We start from the raw sequence: 19,159 nt of genomic DNA on the forward strand, positions 1-19,159 counted from the left end.
CATTGCTACCAATGAATTTGGAGCCCAGGGTCAGTCCATGTATAGTCGTTGGGTAGTGGCTTAGTCCCTGGAAGCTCTGGTTGGTTGGCATTGTTGTTCATATGGGGTCTCAAGCCCCTTCAAACTTTCCAGTCCTTTCTCTGAATCCTTCAACAGGGGTCCCATTCTCAGTTCCATGGCTTGCTGCTGGCATTTGCCTATGTATTTGCTGTATTCTGGGTGTGTCTCTCTAGAGAGATCTACATCTGGTTCATGTCAGCCTGCACCTTTTTGCTTCATCCATCTTGTATAGTTTGGTGGCTGCATATGTATGGGCCCCATGTGGGACAGCTCTGAATGGGTGTCCCTTCAATCTCTGTTCTAAACTTTCCCTCCATATCCACTCCTAAGTGTATTCTTGTTCCCCTTTTAAAGAAGGAGTGAAGCATCCCCAGTTTGGTCATCCTTCTTGACTTTCATGTGTTCTGTGGATATTGGGTAATTCAAGCACTTGGGCTAATATCCACTTATCAATAAGTGCAACCATGTGTGTTTTTCTGTGATTTGGTTATCTCACTCAGGATGATATTTTCCAGTTTCATTCATTTGCCTATGAATTACATAAAGTCATTGTTTTCGGTAGTTGAACAGTATTCCATTGTGTAGCTGTACCACCTTTTCTGTTTCCATTCCTCTGTTGAAGCTTTTGGCTGTTATAGATGTGGCTGTTATGAACATAGTGGAGCAAGTGGTTTGGTCGTATGTTGGAGCATCATTTGGGTATATGCCCAAAAGTGGTATAACTGGGTACTCAGGTAGTGTAATGTCCAATTTTCTGAGAAATCTCCAGGCTGCTTTACAGAATGGTTGTACCAGTCTCCAATCCCACCAACAATGGTGGAATGTTACTCTTTCTCCACATCCTCGCCACCATCTGCTGTCATTGTAGTTTTATATCTTAGCCATTCTGAGTGGTGTGAAGTGGAATTACATTGTAGTTTTGATTTTCATTTCCCTTATGACTATAGATGTTGAATATTTTTTTAGGTGCTTCTCAGCCATTCGACATTCCTCAGCTGTGAATCCTTCCTTTAGCGTCAAACCCAGTTTTTTAATAGGGTGATTTGTCTCCCTGCAGTCTAACTTTATGAGTTCTTTGTATATTTTGGATATAAGTCTTCTATCAGTTGTAGAATTGGTAAAGATCCTTTCCCAATGTGTTGATTGCCATTTTCTCCAAACAACAGTGTTCTTTGCCTTACAGAAGATTTGTAGCTTTATGAGATCCCATTTGTTGATTCTTGATCTTAGAGGATAAGCCATTGGTGTTTTGCTCAGGAAATTTTCTCCAGTACCCTTCTGTTCGAGACTTTTCCCAACTTTTTCTTCTATTAGTTTGAGTGTATCTGGTTTGTTGTAGAGGTCCTTAATCCACTTGGACATAAGCTTTGTAAAGCGTGATAAGAATGGATTGATCTGCATTCTTCTACATGCTACCTCCAGTTGAACTAGCACCATTTGCTGAAAATGCTATCTTTTTTCCATTGAATGATTTTGGCTCCGTTTTCAAAAATCAAGTTACCATAGTTGTGTGGGTTCATTTCTGGGTCTTCAATTCAATTTACTGGTATATCTGCCTGTCTCTGTACCAATACCATAAAGTTTTTATCACTATTGCTCTGTAATACTACTTGAAGTCAGGAAGAGTGATTCCCCCAGAAGTCCTTACATCGTTGAGGATAGTTTTAGCTCTCCTGCTTTTTTTGCTATTCCAAATGGATTTGAAAATTGTTCTCTCTAACTCTATGAAGAATTGGATAGGAATTTTGATGGGAATTTCATTGAATTTGAAGACTGCTTTTGGTAAAATGGGCATTTTTCTATATTAATCCTGCCAATCCATGAGCATGGGAGATCTTTCCTTCTTCTGACATCTTCAATTTCTTTCTTCAGAGACTTTAAGGTCTTATCATACAGATCTTTTACATGCTTGTTTAATATCACACCAAGGTATTGTATATTATTTGGGACTATTATGAAGGGTGTCATTTCCCGAATTTCTTTCTCATCTTGTTTCTCTTTTGTATAGAGAAGGCTACTATTTTATTTGAGATAATTTTATACCAGCCACCTTGCGGAAGGTGTTTATGATGTTTAGTAGTTCTTTTATGGAACATTTGGGGTCAGTTAAATATGCAATCACATCATCTGCAAATAGTGATGTTTTGACTTCTCCCATTCCAATCTGTATCCCTTTGATTTCCTTTTGCTGTCTGATTGCTCTGGTTAGGACTTCAAGACGTATATTGAATAAGTAGGGAGAGAGTGGGCAACCTTGTCTAGTCCTTGAGTTTAGTCGGATTGCTTCAAGGTTCTTTCCATTTACTTTAATGTTTGCTACTGGTTCGGGGTATATGTCTATTACTAGGTTTATGTATGGGCCTTGAATTTCTTTTCTTTCCAAGGCTTTTATCATGAAAGGGTGTTGAATTTTGTCACATGCTATCTCAGCATCTAATGAAATGATCATGTAGTTTTTACCTTTCAGTTTGTTTATATAGGGGATTACATTGATGGTTTTCTGTATATTAAACCATCCCTGTGTCCATGGAATGAAGCCTCCTTGATCATGATGGATGATTTTTCTGATGTGTTCTTGGATTCGGTTTGCAAGAATTTTTTTAAATATTTTTTCTCCATCTTTATTTCATTGTGTATTTCTTATTTACATTTCAATTGTTATTATCTTTCCCGGTTTCCAGGCAAACATTGCCCTAACCCCTCCCCGTCCCCCTCCCGTTCTATATGAGTGTTCTCCTCCCCATCGTCCTCCCATTTCTGCCCTTCCCCCAACAATCCCTGGAGATTCTCACTTCTATTTCTATTATGTTGTTGGTAATGCTTGTGTCCATGACTCCTGATCTCCAGGGTTGCCTTCCTTTGTGATTTCTTTATTGCTTCTTATTCATTTTTAGATCCTGGATGGTTCTATCCCATTCCTTCACCTGTTTGGTTGTAATTTCCTGTAATTTTTAAGGGATTTTGTGTTTCATCTTAAGTGCTTCTTCTTCTCTACCTGTGTTTTCCTGTACTTCTTTAAAGGAGTTATTTATGTCCCCCTTAATGTCCTCTATCACCGTCATAAGATGTGATTTTTAAATCCAAAACTTCCTTATCCAGTGTGTTTGGATAGTCAGAATTTGTTTTGGAGGGAGAAATTGGCCCTGATTATCACAAGTAGTCTTGGTTTCTGTTGCTTAGGTTGCAGTGCTTGCTTAGGTTCTGGTGCTTGCCTCTCGAGATCTTCTTGTCTCTTGTGTTAGCTGGTCTTCCTGTCTCTGACAGTGGCATGACCCTCTTGTAATCGTCTGTGTCAGCACTTCTAAAGACCTGCTTCCTCCCAGAGAGATCTGAGTTCAGAGAGCTGTGGAAGTGGGTAAGCTCTGGGCAAAGGCAGATACCAGAAGGATCCTTGCCCCAACTGTTCCTAGGTTCCTATGTCCAGAGGGCTTGAGCTGGGTCTCCCCTGAATTGTTAGTATTGTCTTCACTTCTGAGTACAGCTCTCTACACCCATTGCACTTGGGTACAGGTATCTGATGTACTGGGACAGCTCTTGGCACAGGCTGAAACTGGAAGCTTGTCTAATAGATTGACGAGTATTGGTAATAGGTCTGATTTGAAAGTCTGATAGAATTCTGCACTATACCCATCTGGTCCTGGGCTTCTTTTTATTGGGACACTTTTAATAACTGCTTTAAATCTTTAGGGATTTGGGGGCTATTTACATGGTTTATCTGATCTTGATATCTGTACGTGGTATCTGTCTTGAAGATTGTTCATTTCATCCTGATATTCCAATTTTTATGAGTAAAGGGTTTTGTAGAAGGATCTGACGATATTTTTTAATTTCCTCAGTTTCTGATGGTATGTCTCCCTTTTCATTTCTGGTTTTTTTTTTTAATTTGGATACTGTCTCTCTGCCCTATGGATTGTCTGGCTATGGGTTTATCTATCTTGTTTCTTTTGTCAAAAAACAAGCTCCGTGTTCTGTTGATTCTTTGTATAGTTCTTTTTGTTTACACTTGGCTCATTTCAGGCAGGAGTTTGATTAATTATTTCCTGTGGTCTGCTCCTTCTGGGTGCATTTTTTTCTATTTGTTTTAGATATTTCAGGTATGTTGTCAAGCTGATGGTGTATATTCTCTCCAATTTTTTTTGGAGGCATTCAGAGCTATGAGTTTTCCACTTAGCTCTGCTTTCCTTGTATCCCATAAATTTGAATCTGTTGTGCCTTCATTTTCATTAAATTCTAAAAGCCTTCAACTTCTCTATTTCTTCCTTGACCTATTTATCATCAAGTAGTGTGTTGTTCATATTCCATATGTATGTAGGCTTTCTCTTATTTTTATTTTTATTGACGACCACACTTTGTCAACAGTGATCTGATCAGAAGCATGAGATTGTTTCAATCGTTTTTATCTATTGAGGCCTGTTATGTGATTGATTATATGGTCAATTTTGGAGAAGGAACTATGAGACGCTGAGGAGAAGGTATTTTCTTCCATTTTAGGATGAAATGTTCTATAGATGTTTGTTAAATACATTTGGTTCATAACTTCTCTTAGTTTCATTGTGTCTCCATTTAGTTTCTGTTTCCATTATCTGTCCAGTAAAAAGAGTGGTGTGTTGAAGTCTCCTGTTGTCATCGTTTATGGTGCAATGGATGCTTTAAGCTTTAGTAAAGTTTATTTTTATCAATATTGGTGCCCTGCATTTGGAGTATTGGTCTTCAGAATTGAAAATGTATTGTGGTAGATTATTTCATTGATGAGTATTAAATGTCGGTCCTTAGTTTTTGATAACCTTTGTTTGAAAGTTGATTTTATTTGATATTAGAATTGTTACTCCAGCTTGTTTCTTGGGACCATTTCTTTGGAATTTTTTCCCAGTATTTTACTCTGAGGTAGTGTCTGCCTTTATCACTGAGCTGTATTTCCAGTATGGAGCAAAATGCTTGGCCCTCCTTAGGTATCTTGTCTGTTAGTCTATGTCTTTTTATTCTTAAATTGATACCATTGATGTGAAGAGAAATAAAGACATCATGATTATTTCTTGTTATTTTTGTTGTTAGAAGTGGAATTATGTTTGTGTGGCTATCCTCCTATGGGTAAGTTCCAAAAAGATTACTTTCTTGCTTTTTCTAGATTGTAGTTTGCTTTACTAGGTTGGAGTTTTCCATCAATTGTCCATTGTAGGGCTAGATTCATGGAAAGATATTGTGTACATTTGGTTTTGTTACAAATACCTTGGTTCTCCATCTATAGTAATTGAAAATTTTGCTGGATGTAATAGCCTGTTCTGACATTTGTGTTCTCTTGGGGTCTGTATGATATCTGCCCAGGATCTTCTAGCTTTTACACTTTGTTGGTAAGTTTGACGTAATTCTGATAGGACTGCCTTTATATATTGCTTGAGCTTTCCCCCTTATTGCTTTTAGTAATCTGTATTTGTTCTGTGTAGAAGCCCTTAGAGAGGAAACACAAAAATCCCTGAAAGAGAGTTAAACAAAGAATTCACAACTGAGGAATGCCAAATGGCTGAGAAACACCTAAAGAAATGTTCAACATCTTTAGTCATAAGGGGAATGCAAATCAAAACAACCCTGAGATTTCACCTCACACCAGTGAGAATGGCTAAGATCAAAAACTCAGGTGACAGCAGATGCTGGCGAGGATGTGGAGAAAGAGGAACACTCCTCCATTGTTGGTGGGATTGCAGACTGGTACAACCATTCTGGAAATCAGTCTGGAAGTTCCTCAGAAAATTGGACATTGAACTACCTGAGGACCCAGCTATACTTCTCTTGGGCATATACCCAAAAGATGCCCCAACATATAACAAAGACACATGCTCCTCTATGTTCATAGCAGCCTTATTTATAATAGCCAGAAGCTGGAAAGAACCCAGATGCCTTTCAACATAGGAATGGATACAGAATATGTGGTACATCTACACAATGGAATATTACTCAGCTATAGAAAACAATGACTTAATGAAATTCATAGGCAAATGGATGGAACTGGAAAATATCATTCTGAGTGAGGAAACCCAATCACAGAAAAACACACATGGTATGCACTCATTGATAAGTGGCTATTAGCCTAAATGCTTGAATTACCCTAGATGCACAGAACACATGTAACTCAAGAAGGATGACCAAAATGTGAATGTGTTACTCCTTCTTTAAAAGGGGAACAAGAATACCCTTGGCAGGGAATAGGGAGGCAAAGTTTAGAACAGAGGCAGAAGGAACACCCATTTAGAGCCTGCCCCACATGTGGCCCATACATATACAGCCACTCAATTAGATAAGATGGATGAAGCAAAGAAGTGCAGGCTGATAGGAAGCAGATGTAGATCTCCCCTGAGAGACACAGCTAGAATACAGCAAATACATAAGCGAATGCCATCATCAAACCACTGAACTGAGAATGGGACCCCTGTTGAAGGAAACAGAGAAAGGACTGAAAGAGCTTGAAGAGGTTTGAGACCCCATATGAACAACAATGCCAAGCAACCAGAACTCCCAAGGACTAAGCCACTACCCAAAGTCTATACATGGACTGACCCTGGGCTCCAACCTCATAGGTAGTAGCAATGAATAGCCTAGCAAGAGCAACAGTGGAAGGGGAAGCCCTTGATCCTGCCAAGACTGAACCCCCAGTGAATGTGATTGTTGGGGGAGGGCAGTAATGGGGGGAGGATGGGGAGGGGAACAACCATAGAGAAGGGGAGTAGTGAGGGGTTAGAGGGATGTTGGCCCAGAATCTGAGATCGGGAATAACAATCGAAATGTAAATAAGAAACACTCAAGTTAATAAAGATGAAAAAAAAGAAATGTTAATAAAAACAACACTATATATGTATATGTATGTATGTATGTATGTATGTATTTTATAGATGTATTTTGAAATAAGTATATAAAGTAATCTTTCCCTACAAAACAATCAATTAAAAAAAAGGATTGAAAGATCCTGAAGGGGCTTGAGACCTCATATGAACATCAATGCCAACCAATCGGAGCTTTCCGTGGCTAAGCCACTACCCAAAGACTATATATGAACTGACCTTGGGCTCCAACCTCATAGGTAGCAATGAATAGCCTAGTAAGGGCACCAGTGGAAGGGGAAGCCCTTCGTCCTGCCAAGTCTGATCCTCCAGTGAAAGTGATTATTGTGGGGAGGGTAGTAATTGTGGGAGGATGGGGAGGGGAACACCTATAGAGAAGGGGAGGGGAAGGGGTTTGGGTATGTTGGCCTGCAAACCGGTAAAGGGAATAACAATCAAAATGTAAATAAGAAATACCCAAATTAATAAAAATTAAAAAAATAAGAAAGAAAGGAGATTTTGGACACTTTTCTCGATCTGTCATTAGCACCCAACACATGATGCCTGAAAATCTTCTTTGATTCCTTGGATGCTCTCCTGCCACTACTGGAGACCAAATTTGAAGGGAACGTTTTCTGCGAAGTTCCATGTTCTTCTGCCTGGAATGTAAAACCAGTTCTCCTACACACAAATTGCCTTATCAATAGGATGACTACCGTCAGTTTGTTTGTATGAATCCACAAGATTTATAGATCTGTATGTGTTGCTCACATGCTAGGTCAAGGAGAAGCCTGTTCCTCCAGGCATCCTTTCTTTGTTTATTCTATTAGCAACTATATTTATGGATTGTTGTTAAGCAACAAGGAGTAGCATTGGAAGGCTGAAGATTGTGGCTATGGTTATAGTCTCCCAAACCCTCAGAAAATGTTGTTATGGTAGTACCAAATGTAAGTGACTAAACTTGTCTGATAATAGATTACACTTCCATGTCAAGGGATTTCCTTATCATTTCCTGAATGAGTGCAATTAAAAAACTAAACAAATTGTATTTAAGTGGGTAACCAAAGCAGATAAATTTAAGGGGCATGCTACAGTAACATTTACAGAACTCTGGATAAATCTTACTGAATTCTTACTGAAATCAGAGGGATATGGGCATTACTTGTTCATGCCTGTAACTTCATCCTCCTGGAGAGAAAGCAGGTAGATTGCTGTATGTCTACGACCAGCATTGACTATGGTATGTTCTGGTGAGTCCCACATACTGGGTGGCATCCTGTCTCAAAAGAAACTAACTAAGTGACCTTGGAAAAGCTTCCAGTAATGAACAAATCCACGTGAGTTTTCTTGAATGATTGACATTTTTCAAATAAAGACCCGATAAGGAGCAATTTGTATAGGACCCATGAATTGTGTGCTCTTAATTGTGTTGTGTTTTTATAACCTCAGTTGTTTCTTTTGGAGAAAGTCATACCTGAGACCACATTTATATCAATTTCACCCCTGGCTCTCCTGTGAGACTGCTCCAGTAATTCCTCTCAGATCTTTCTTGAATTGAATAACTCTTCTTGTGTGATTGGGGTAGTTAAACAGTCACACATGTTTCCCCTTCAGGAGCACACAAAGACACAAAGTCCTATTCCCACAATCCCTCTGAAAATGTTACATATTGCTCTAAAACGTATAGGTATAGGGCTTACCAGGTGAGTTTGAGTAGCTCATAATGATGCTAATTTTGCAAAGCATTGATTCTCCTTCTCTTTTCACCCACATAAAGTATGTAACTCTTTTTCTAAGGTAATAAGCGCTCATGAAATTTCCCCTATCAACATTGGCACATTGAGTGTTGTGACCATAATGAATTATTTGTTTACACAAATATAGTGTTGAGATTTCTTTGGATGCAGTGTCCTGGTCATGTGTAGAGGATATTACACCCTTGTGCTTATTCTGATCTTTTGTCTTTTCCAATGTCCACACTTGCTTGGCTGTGGTGTTTCCTGACCAATGGATGTAGGATTTTCCTTCATAGATAGAACAGTTGGAGTAAAGGGAAATAAATGCTGTGCTTTTCCTCAATTTTCTTAGGCTATGTTTTCTACCAAACTCTTTCCTTAATGCACAGCTCTGAGAATTCATTCTTGGGTGTCATCTTTTAGTTAGAGGATACTCAACTAATACCCAGCAAGGTTACCTGGTGGACCTCAAGAGTTTCCATGCAAGATTTGAAGCCAACAACATCTTGCTTTTTGTGGATTCCATTTCAAAATATGGAGACAAATTCCTTCAGTATGAGCTGAGGCTATTGGTTGATGCATTCTATTCTTTCCTTCTATAACAGAAAGCATGAAGTGCCAATCCCTATAAGCCCAACCAGTGCTGTGAAACCGACTGTTTTCCATAACACTCCTTCTCTACTCTTTTTCTACACAGAACAGAGCAATATTTTGTTGAGAATAACTCAGAGATGATCACCATAGATAGCAGGTTTTCATCTAACATATGTCATGTGATTGTAGGAACCTGTGTTCCTCAATATTGCTTAATTATCTTGGAAACTTGTATCCTGGACTTTTGAACTAAAGTTAAAAATGCTGCCTTGTAAAAGTATTTGTAAGAATATATAATTCCCAAAACTACTTTGGGTAAAAAGTAGTCTCAGATAACTGAGACCTGCCATAAATTCATATGGTAAATTGTCTCTGAAACAGCCATGAATTCCACATATAAATAAAATGTGTCCCTGACATGACAGTTTTTTTCCTTTAAAACCGCCAAACTATCCTTGCCTATGAAAACTTGTAAGCTGGAAGTTGAGGATGCTTATTGCCATCCTGCCTGGGCCAGCAGCCCAACTGACTTTTATATTCATGAGTAAGACTCCTTATAATATATGACGGAATCTCAGGTACCCTGTAACACCTGTACATGGGAAAAGGATCTGCGTATATTTTAGCTATAGAATAACTGTTCACCCTGAGAGGGCCCTGAGTTCCATGCCCAGCAACCCAGAATGAAGTCAAATTACTGCATCAGTAATGACTGTGGATGTAGACCCCACATGTAATCAGGTCTGAGGATGCTGTGAGATGCTCCTCTTCTCAGTGAAGCATCACATCCAGCAGCATCTAAGTAAATCAGATACATTCTTCTCATCAAAATCTCCTAGTGTAGGGTCTCAAGAGATCCTCTCTTTGTTTCTGTCCAATTCTCTTTGATTCTTCTTCAATCTGCTTATTTGGATGTGTTCTCAAAGAGTTCTTCCCATAGATGAGCTATCTTTTCCTGCTACACAGTCATTTTGTCTTCAACTGAATATCACGGAGATCAGACAGCACTAGTTGTAGGGTTCATCATGGTATTTGCCCAAAGTTTTCCCTGTTACTTAAACATTACTCTGAGAAACTCTCTGTTTTATTTCTGATCATTGGTTCTGAAAACTCATGTTGATGAGTAGGAGGGGGTGATTCATGGCTTCCTTGTTTGAATGAGTCCAACATAATAGTATATCCACAGTTCATATGGGTCTCAGAACTCTGAATTATTAAACTATGCCTAACCTCACACACAGGAGAGTCTCTATTTAAAACAAAATTTCCTTGTTGTTGGATATATCTCTTCTTCACTACAGTTTTATGAATGTAGATGTCCTATTTTTGCAAATGGGAAATAGTGGTTTTTGAGAGACTAATTTCTATTTATGTAAGTATTTTAGAAAACTTTTATACAAGATGCATTATTTCACAAACCTTCAATCTTTCTCATATACTAGCAAGTTAAGGAACAGATTCTAACAAATAGAGTGAGAGACCTTGGAACACTCAGTCCTAAATGGGATCTCAGTATCAGATGCTAACTCTGGGGCTCAGACCACCACAAGGAATGGGAGGTAGAAAAAAGGGTAGTGGCAGAGGGAATGGTATGCACCAGGAGCAGAAGGCCCTTTAAATCAACCTGAACAAAGCTAATGTGAGCCTAGAGAGACTGAACCATTTTCCCCAGGGCATATACCAGTCTACACCAGGTACTCTGCCTAAATATTGAATGTGCTTTCATCAGACTACTGAGTACCAGGTGAATGATAAATGGCTCCCTGCTTGTTGTCTTCTCTTTTTGTCATTTAGTTCTGTCTCACTTCAATGTAATGTTCTTTTTTCCTTTTATTTTATTTTGTCATATTTTCATTTTATCTATTAAAATCCTGTTCTTATTAAGAGACAGAAAGTGATTGGATCTGGATGGGATGGTGGTGTGGAAGAACTGAGTAGAACGGAGGGAGAGGGCTTCACAAACAATCAGGATACAGTTTGTGAGAAAAGAATATCATTTTCAATAAGAAATTTTAAAATGAACAGATTCTATACTTCAGCACCATTTATTTTGATGCTCTTTTTTATTTTGATGCTCTTTTTCATATCATTAAGTCTTTTTACTACCCCCCACAGTCCCTTCAGTGTGACACATTTTCCACCATGAATGTGATTTTTCTGTCTGAAGCATGGGAAAGAGAGTTCATGGGCTCCAGAGCACGTTGTACCTGGTTTCTTGTCAATGCAATCCTGATGACTGTCTCCATACCCTCTGGATTGCCAGAGTTTCTCAGTGAACTTTATTCTTATCTCCAGTATCTCATGTATTATTGTGTGAATGTTCCTTGGACATGGAGTTCATGCTCTCAGGTGTTCCTTAGTCAGGAATGAGGCAGTTGTGATTAATCTGTCCCTGTTTCTAAGTGTATTAGCTATGCTGCTAGCATTTGCAGCTGAACACATGACAACTGAGAATTGAAAGCATTTGAAACAGGACTGAGACTTGAACAGGCACTTGGGAAGAACAGTACAAGGGAAACTATCTGCTTCTTTGTACTGGACAGCATCTTTACACACCTTTGCTAAATGCATGGTATGGATGGTGACTTCTTACAGGGTACCTCTCCAGAGAAGGAGAGCTACCTACTCAGTGGAGAGTAACTTTCAGGGCTCTGGTCTGCACAGTTCATGTGTGCCTCATGGTGACCTGATAAAAGTGTTCTTGTTCCTCTGTGGGGCACCAGAATGCAAGGCTCTCTACTCTCCTACTTCACCCTATAGGGAGGGAGGACAATAGGAACAAAGTATATACTTTAGGGAGCCCTTTCTTCATGACAGGCCCTTCCTTTACATAAAGTCATTTTAATGAGCATCCTCTGTCCATCAAGAAGTAGACTAGGCCATGGACATCTTGCAAGGTTTAGTTTACTTGGTACATTTTTCTACAGAAATTAACTTTTAAGTTAGCGAATCAACATGCTCTGATGTCCCTTGCAATACCAGATAGTTTTTTCTGTTAAGAAAGCAGAGCAGGAGAGCAGGGCTGCTAGTGGTGAATGGTGGCTATACATTTTAAAGCAAAGAAACTTTGGAGATTAAAATTACATCATTTCCTCTGCCCTTGCTTCCCTTGAATCCTCACACTTTCTCCTCATTGCTGACTTTTATATTCATTTTTCCTTTATCCTTAACCTTTGTCATATTCACATGTGTTTACATAATCCTAAACACATACGTTCAACCTGTTCAGGTTCTATAAAATTACTTTCAGGAGTATGTTTTTAATGCTAATCTTTGGTATTGGATAACCAATTGGTGTTGATATTCTCATGGGAGACAGGGTCTCTGAGTCTTAGTATTCCTTAGTTTCCTGTAGTTCTTCATGCAGGCTTAAGTCTTCATATTCCCCTTGGCTGTCTGGAACACTGGACCTTCTCTGTGTTAGCACATCTATCTACTGGTGTCATCCTTGGTTAGGTCATGGTTTTCCGGTTATGTTGCTGAGACCTTGCGTCTATCTGCTGACATTCCTAGGTGACAGACTGTAACAGTTAATTCCCTAGTACTCTGACTCATAAAATATTTCTTTCCTCTCTTCCACAGTGATCCCTGAGACCAAGGTGCAGGAGATTTGTTGTCGATGTATCATATGGGACCTGGCTTCACAACTCTGCATGCTGATTGCTTATCATTTTCTGGATTCCTCTCTGGCTGTTACAAGGAGAAATTTCTTTCAGGGAGGTTTGAGGACTATACTTCCCTGTGGGTAGATAGGAAAATACTTAGGATGTAGTCGGGGGACTATGCTGGTTTATAGTATAATGTCAGTTGCAATGTGTCCCATAAGACTCATGACTTCACCAGGCTGTGTATACCTGGCTAGCTTTCCAGTACCAGGCAAGATTCCTCTTTGGGGCAGGGCTTAAATCTACTCTGAAGCTGTTGGTTAATGAAAATGTGTGTGTGTGTGTGTGTGTGTGTGTGTGTGTGTGTGTGTGTCAGTACTGTACCACTAAATTTATAATGACAGAGCCTACACTTGTGTTGTTCTTATTTTTGTATTTCTGATTCACTTTCTTGTCTGAGGCATGGTATCTTTTCTATAAAGCAATGCCTGTCCTCCATAGAGCCTCTTTAGAGCCTCTATAGAGCATGTAGGCTTAAACACACAGAGATCTGTGTGGCTCTTCATATGTGCACCACCATCACCTGGCCCCACATCATGCTATTTTAAATAAAATGTCTAGGGCCTGTCTCCTTGAGGACGTCCTACCTGAGCAGATAGTTGAAGATGGGGAGGGGGTTGGGATCAAAAGTTGTTTGGAGTAAGAGTAGTTATGGAAAGAATGTGTACAGGAGAAATAATAGAGATTCACAGTCTGTGGCCGAGCATCCAAGATGCAGGATTCATTTCAGGATGTCCCTGAAATGTTGGGAAGACAAGTAATTATGGAAGCACTTTCAACCAGATTGTAAATGCTCATAGATACAAGGAAATCTGGAAAAGTTTGAAAAATTGTGTGGACTCCATGTGCTTTGTTAGATTTAGAGATTTGGGGGTACATGTGTAAATGCTTTTAATGATCTGTGATGGTTTGTATATACTTGGGACAGAAAGTGGAATTATTTAAAGGTGTATCCTTTTGGAGCAAGTGTGTCACTGTGGGCTTTAATTTCCTACTCCTAGATGACTGTGAGTATTCTTCTAGCTGGCTTCAGATGAAGATACAGAACTCTCAGCTCCTCGTGCATCATGCATGATGCCTACCTGTGAAAGACCCCAGCTTAACAGCAGTAACGCCATTTTGCAAGGTTGTACTTAAGATGACTGGTTCAGGGAAAGGTTAGAACACTGAGTACACAGCGGCTGCCAAGCAGGATGTGTTTGGTTGAAGGCCTGGCAACAGGACGACTTCGGTTAAGCACCTGACAATGAAAAAAAAGCCCCGGGAGAGGTCCCACACCCTGGTGGGGGGCCGAGTCAGTCGTTATGTTCCAAGAAGGTAGCTAAGAAACTTGCCCCCGGGCTGAACCCTTGGGGGGCCGAGTCAGCCGTTATGTTTCAGGAAGGTAGCTAGGAAACTTGCCCCCGGGCTAAACCCTTGCCATATTAGAATCCACCAATTATATCCCTGTAACCATGCATCTGCTTCTGTATGCTTGCTTCTGCTCCCCAAAATCCTATAAAAAGCCCATCCTTGGTTCCGTGGGGCGCGCCAGTCCCCCGAGTGACTGAAGCGCCCGCAGGTGCCTGTGCCTGTGTATCCCGACAATAAACCAAATCCTCTTGCTGATTGCATCCCGTGGTGTCTCGGTCTGGTCTTTAGAGTTGGAGGGTCTCCATCCCGAGGGAAAGTTCTACCTGAGAGCTTTTCACCTGGATGCTACCATGTTCCCACATTGGTGGTAATAGTCGGAAACTTTGAACCTGTAAGCCAGACCCTAAGACAGGATTCATAAAACAACATATGTTAGGCACTGAGAATCAAAGGTGATATAGCTTGTTGTTCTGATCTCTTTTGTTCACAAGTCAAAAATCACTTGCTATATCTGATTTTCCAAAAGCACAGTTAGAGAACAGACCACCCAGCTACCCACCATGAGTGGCTTTCTCTTTTGCACTTTTTCTTAGTGTATATTACTCATACAAAGGGAGGCTTAAATCATGATATTTCTGTGTGTATACAAACTATGCTTATTCACCCCCTAATACTCTGTTACCCTTCCCCAATTCTTTCCATGGCCTGGCGTACATCCCCTGTTTTTCTTGCTTTAATTTTCTGTGCATTTTTATTGACTGTCTTACTTTTCTTTTTTATGGCATTTACATATGTGATATTTGACTTTCCAAATCTGGCCTTTTTCACATAAAATCCACCCTCTTCCATCAAAAGATATAGTTCTGTCCTTCTTTGCAGCCATACAAAACTACATTCTGTAACCTCATCAATTTCTATTATCAATTAGTCCATTGACTGGCACCTGGACTGAATCCATTACTTGGGTTCTGTTGCTAGAATGGATAGTTGCATTATAGCCACAAGTGTTATGTTGGGACTATTTGGAAGTTCTATTTTGAATGTTTAACATTTCTACACAGCTACTTTCTTAATGGCAAGGCCAAGGTGACACAGGCTTTAATTCCAGCAATTGGGAGGCAGATGTAGGCAGATCTTTCAGTTTAAGGTTATTCTTGTCTAAAGAGGGAGGGCAGGAGATCCAACATAGCCATAACTGTAGTGCCATATTGGATTTGGGCCTGGCCGCTTTGTAACTGCATGGCCACAGTTAAGAAGTCATGGGATTGTTGGACAGAGGCCTCTCCCATGTATTTACGGCACAGGAAGAAAAGACCAAGTAGTAAATACCCAGTGTCTCCACTGCATGACCTCTGCTGAGCCCGGCTGATGCATGTGGAACCGACACACCTGGACCACACCTGGACCACACCTGGGTGGTGGTCAATTTACTTCTGCCTTTTACTTCCTCAGCCTTTATCCTTGAGATTTAGGCTGGTCTTCTGGGATTTCTCCCTAATTAATTCAGGTCTCCTAGTCGGTCTTTTGTTACTGAAGTCACGAGCCAGGTAGTCACGGGCCAGGGTTTCCCACTATGCTTCCCAGATATTTTCTACCTGGAGACTTGGGTATATAAGTGGTGAATAAAGCTACAGGACTCTCTCACTCTTTTTCCTCACCTCACTCTTCCTTCTGCTCTTCCACTCTTTCTCTCTCTCTCTCTCTTCCTCTCCTGGCTTGACACGATAACCTGTGTGTGTGTATGTGTGTTTCTTTCATCCTGTAGGGTTTCGCCCGATTCTCGGTACCGTGTCGGTGCTGGCGCCGACAAATGGAGGTCCCACCGAGATTGGAGAAGAAAGGGGGTACCACCTACGGGACGTCCCTGGAGCCCGGCCGGCATAGGAGAAGGGACGGATTGGAGGTAAGATGGGCCAGAAAAGGCCTGGATGATTTGGGCTAGCCTGAGTAAAACTTGTCATAAAAAAGGGACAAGGTAATGGCAAAGTGTTTTTGCATATGCGTTCTATTAGAGTTATATTTTAGTCTTTGGACCCTGACTAGAGATAGTTTACACCCTAGACATGAGAGAGAACGGGTTTGGGAAAAAGTCCTCCCGGACTCTGGGCAGATGCTTTGGAGAAAGAGAAAAATCTTTTCAGAGCTCTCCTACGAACAGAGGGAATGCAGGAGGCGTCCTGCCTCTCTGCTGGCTCCTATTGGAGAAATGCTTATTTCTGGTTCTGGGTTCCATAGGTAGGATATGTGGGTCCCTTCGGTGGGACACCGTCTAGTTTTTTCCCTTTATGTCTATTGTCTGTCCTTGGTGCACCAAGCTGTCCATGTCTGTCAGTTTATGTCTGTGGTTTTTGTTTCTCATTGTTTAAATGTTTTATGTTTCATGTTCAAAAGGAAAAATGGTAAAAACTTTATCTGTCAATCGTTCACATCTTGATTTGGTTTTAACTCGTTTCAAAAAGGAACAAATGAATAAAAAGCAGTTTCAATTGGCCTTTGGAGCCCTGCACCTGTAGCTTGGAGCATCGGTCAGCTGGAGAAGCTGCCCGGGGGCTGAGCATCTCCACGAGCTGATCTTAAAGGCGCCAGTAGCTCCTCAGCTTCTTTGGTACAGGAGCTGATGGCTGTTTCTCTTAGAAAAATCCCTGACTTATTATTAGACTTAGCAGGTGACAAGATGCTTCTCTTAAAATCATAGCTAGAAAAGTAAAAATGGTGCTTGGTCTAAATATTAAAGATAGGTTAGCCACTTCAATTTTGTTTCTGATTGGTTTTAAATGTATAAATATGCTCTACATGCCTTGGTTATGGACTATTGGCTTTCAAGTTATTGGATATGGTTAAAAGGGTATAATATTGGTATCAGAAAGTTGACATAAAGCTGGTAATTTGGATGGAGTCCTTCTAGACAACATGCGACATGAGCCAACCTAGGGAAATCAGTCTAAATTGAGATAATATTTTTATGGAACTCTTATTCTAGAAACCAGGCTTCTAAAAGAATTTAGGGCAATGTCTCTTTGTTGAGGTATTGGAGACCGCACCATCGTGAGTTCATATGTAGGAATTGGTAGTCAAACTTTGTAGCATGAAGGATAGACTCTTTGGAGACTGGATTTTGGAGACTAGTTTGTTAGAGGTTAAGTTTTGCTTTCCATAGTTGTGGTTTGCCCTGAAGTTATCTGTATTTTAATGCTAATTCCATTGCCCCAAGGACAGTTGCCTAGTCACTACTCAGAACTCAGGTGACCTTGTGGTTGTGCTCTGGTGTTACAAGGAGAATGTAAGGATTGTGATTAAGGATTGCCAGTGTTGCATTGACTAACTCAAACTTATTTATAATTAAGAAAAAATCAAACAGGTAGAGATTGTTACAAGATTTATGAAGGATTGATGAGGTTTTAGAACTTGTGAGAGCATTACAGCTTGTTTGCTTACTCCAACTGCCATTTCAAGATAGATTTAGAGGATTGTTTTTATGCAGTTTGTTTACATCCTGGCGATTGTGAGTTTTTATTTTGTGAGCTTGCTTATAATTTTAGAGAGCCCATGAAGTGATATCATTAAAAATTTTTACAAAAGAGTGGCTACTAGCCTTATATTATGTAATTTTTTTGCTTCTTCAATGTAAGAAGTTAGAACTTTGAATCTTTCAGTGTATATGGAAATTTTTACTACAAACCTTTGCTCTCAAAATGAGCTTTAACATTTGGGGAGTAACTATTGCTCCAGAGAAGATTCAATATTCATTTTTAATATTTAAAACTAATTTTAAGCTTCTAAGGATATGTTAATTGCCAAAGTTCCTCACCTTACCAGAGGACTTAACTTTGTTATCCTCATTGGAGATAAAGCTTTTGTCATTAGTACAAAATTGTAGGCTAGAGTCATGGAAGGATTTTAAAAAGAAACCTGGTGAAACATACCTTATTCCAAACAGCAATCAAATTGGTTATTACAAAATACTGATATTTGGCCTATTACATATACAAATTTCAGGCAAAATTGATAATTTTACTCCTTGCATGCTTTTGTATTTCCTGTACATTTGTGCATGCAACCCATAGAAAATGGGCTTAGTGTATTTATAGGTGGTTCATCTAATGAAAAGGCTACATGTATGATTGGATCACTTGTTTATTCTCTTGAGTTTCCCCTGCTTCAGCACAGACTATTAAATTACGTGCTGTAGACACTGTTTTTAAATGTTAAAAATCAAGCTTTCAATTCATACACTGATAGCCAATGTGTGGCTTGTGGTTTTACAATTGATTAAAAGTTTTTGGTTTTTTTTTTTTTTTAGATACTACTAGCCCTCAAATTTTCCAATTGCTTAATGCTTTATTAGAGGCAAGTTTTCTACATGAAATCAGTGAGTGATTTCAGTATAATTGTCCGACAACTCACTGTCCTTTCAGTGCTCTGGCTCAGACAACTAAACAAAACCATAGACCCAGCTCTTTGAAAATGGTAATGGAGTTGATACACACCCTCACGAAAAGAGGAAGACTCCATTTGCTTACTTTCAATGCCCAGCCTCACCCTGCCAACTCAGGGATTTCTAAATAAGGCTAAATCTGGACCTTGTTTACAGGATTTGACATTTCTAATTAATGCTTATGTTTAGGCAAATAAAGCTGGTGAGGGGCTGGAGAGATGGCTTAGTGGTTAAGAGCACTAAGTACTGTTTTTTTATAGGCCATTTAAGAACTCAAACTGGATTGCCTGGACCCCTTCGCAAGGGAGGACAATAATACCAGGAAGATTATAGGCCTTACATAAGAGCAATTAGTCAAAAAATCTCATTCTTTATATATCCAAAACAATAATGCTGGAGACAATAATTTGGTATACAAGTCAATTTATAAATACAAGTGCTCATGAAAGACCCCAGCTTAGCAGCAGTAACGCCATTTTGCAAGGCTGTACTTAAGATGACTGGTTC

This window comes from Rattus norvegicus, chromosome X (genome assembly GCF_021556685.1).
Source record: "Rattus norvegicus strain SHRSP/BbbUtx chromosome X, alternate assembly SHRSP_T2T, whole genome shotgun sequence".
NCBI lineage: Eukaryota > Metazoa > Chordata > Mammalia > Rodentia > Muridae > Rattus > Rattus norvegicus.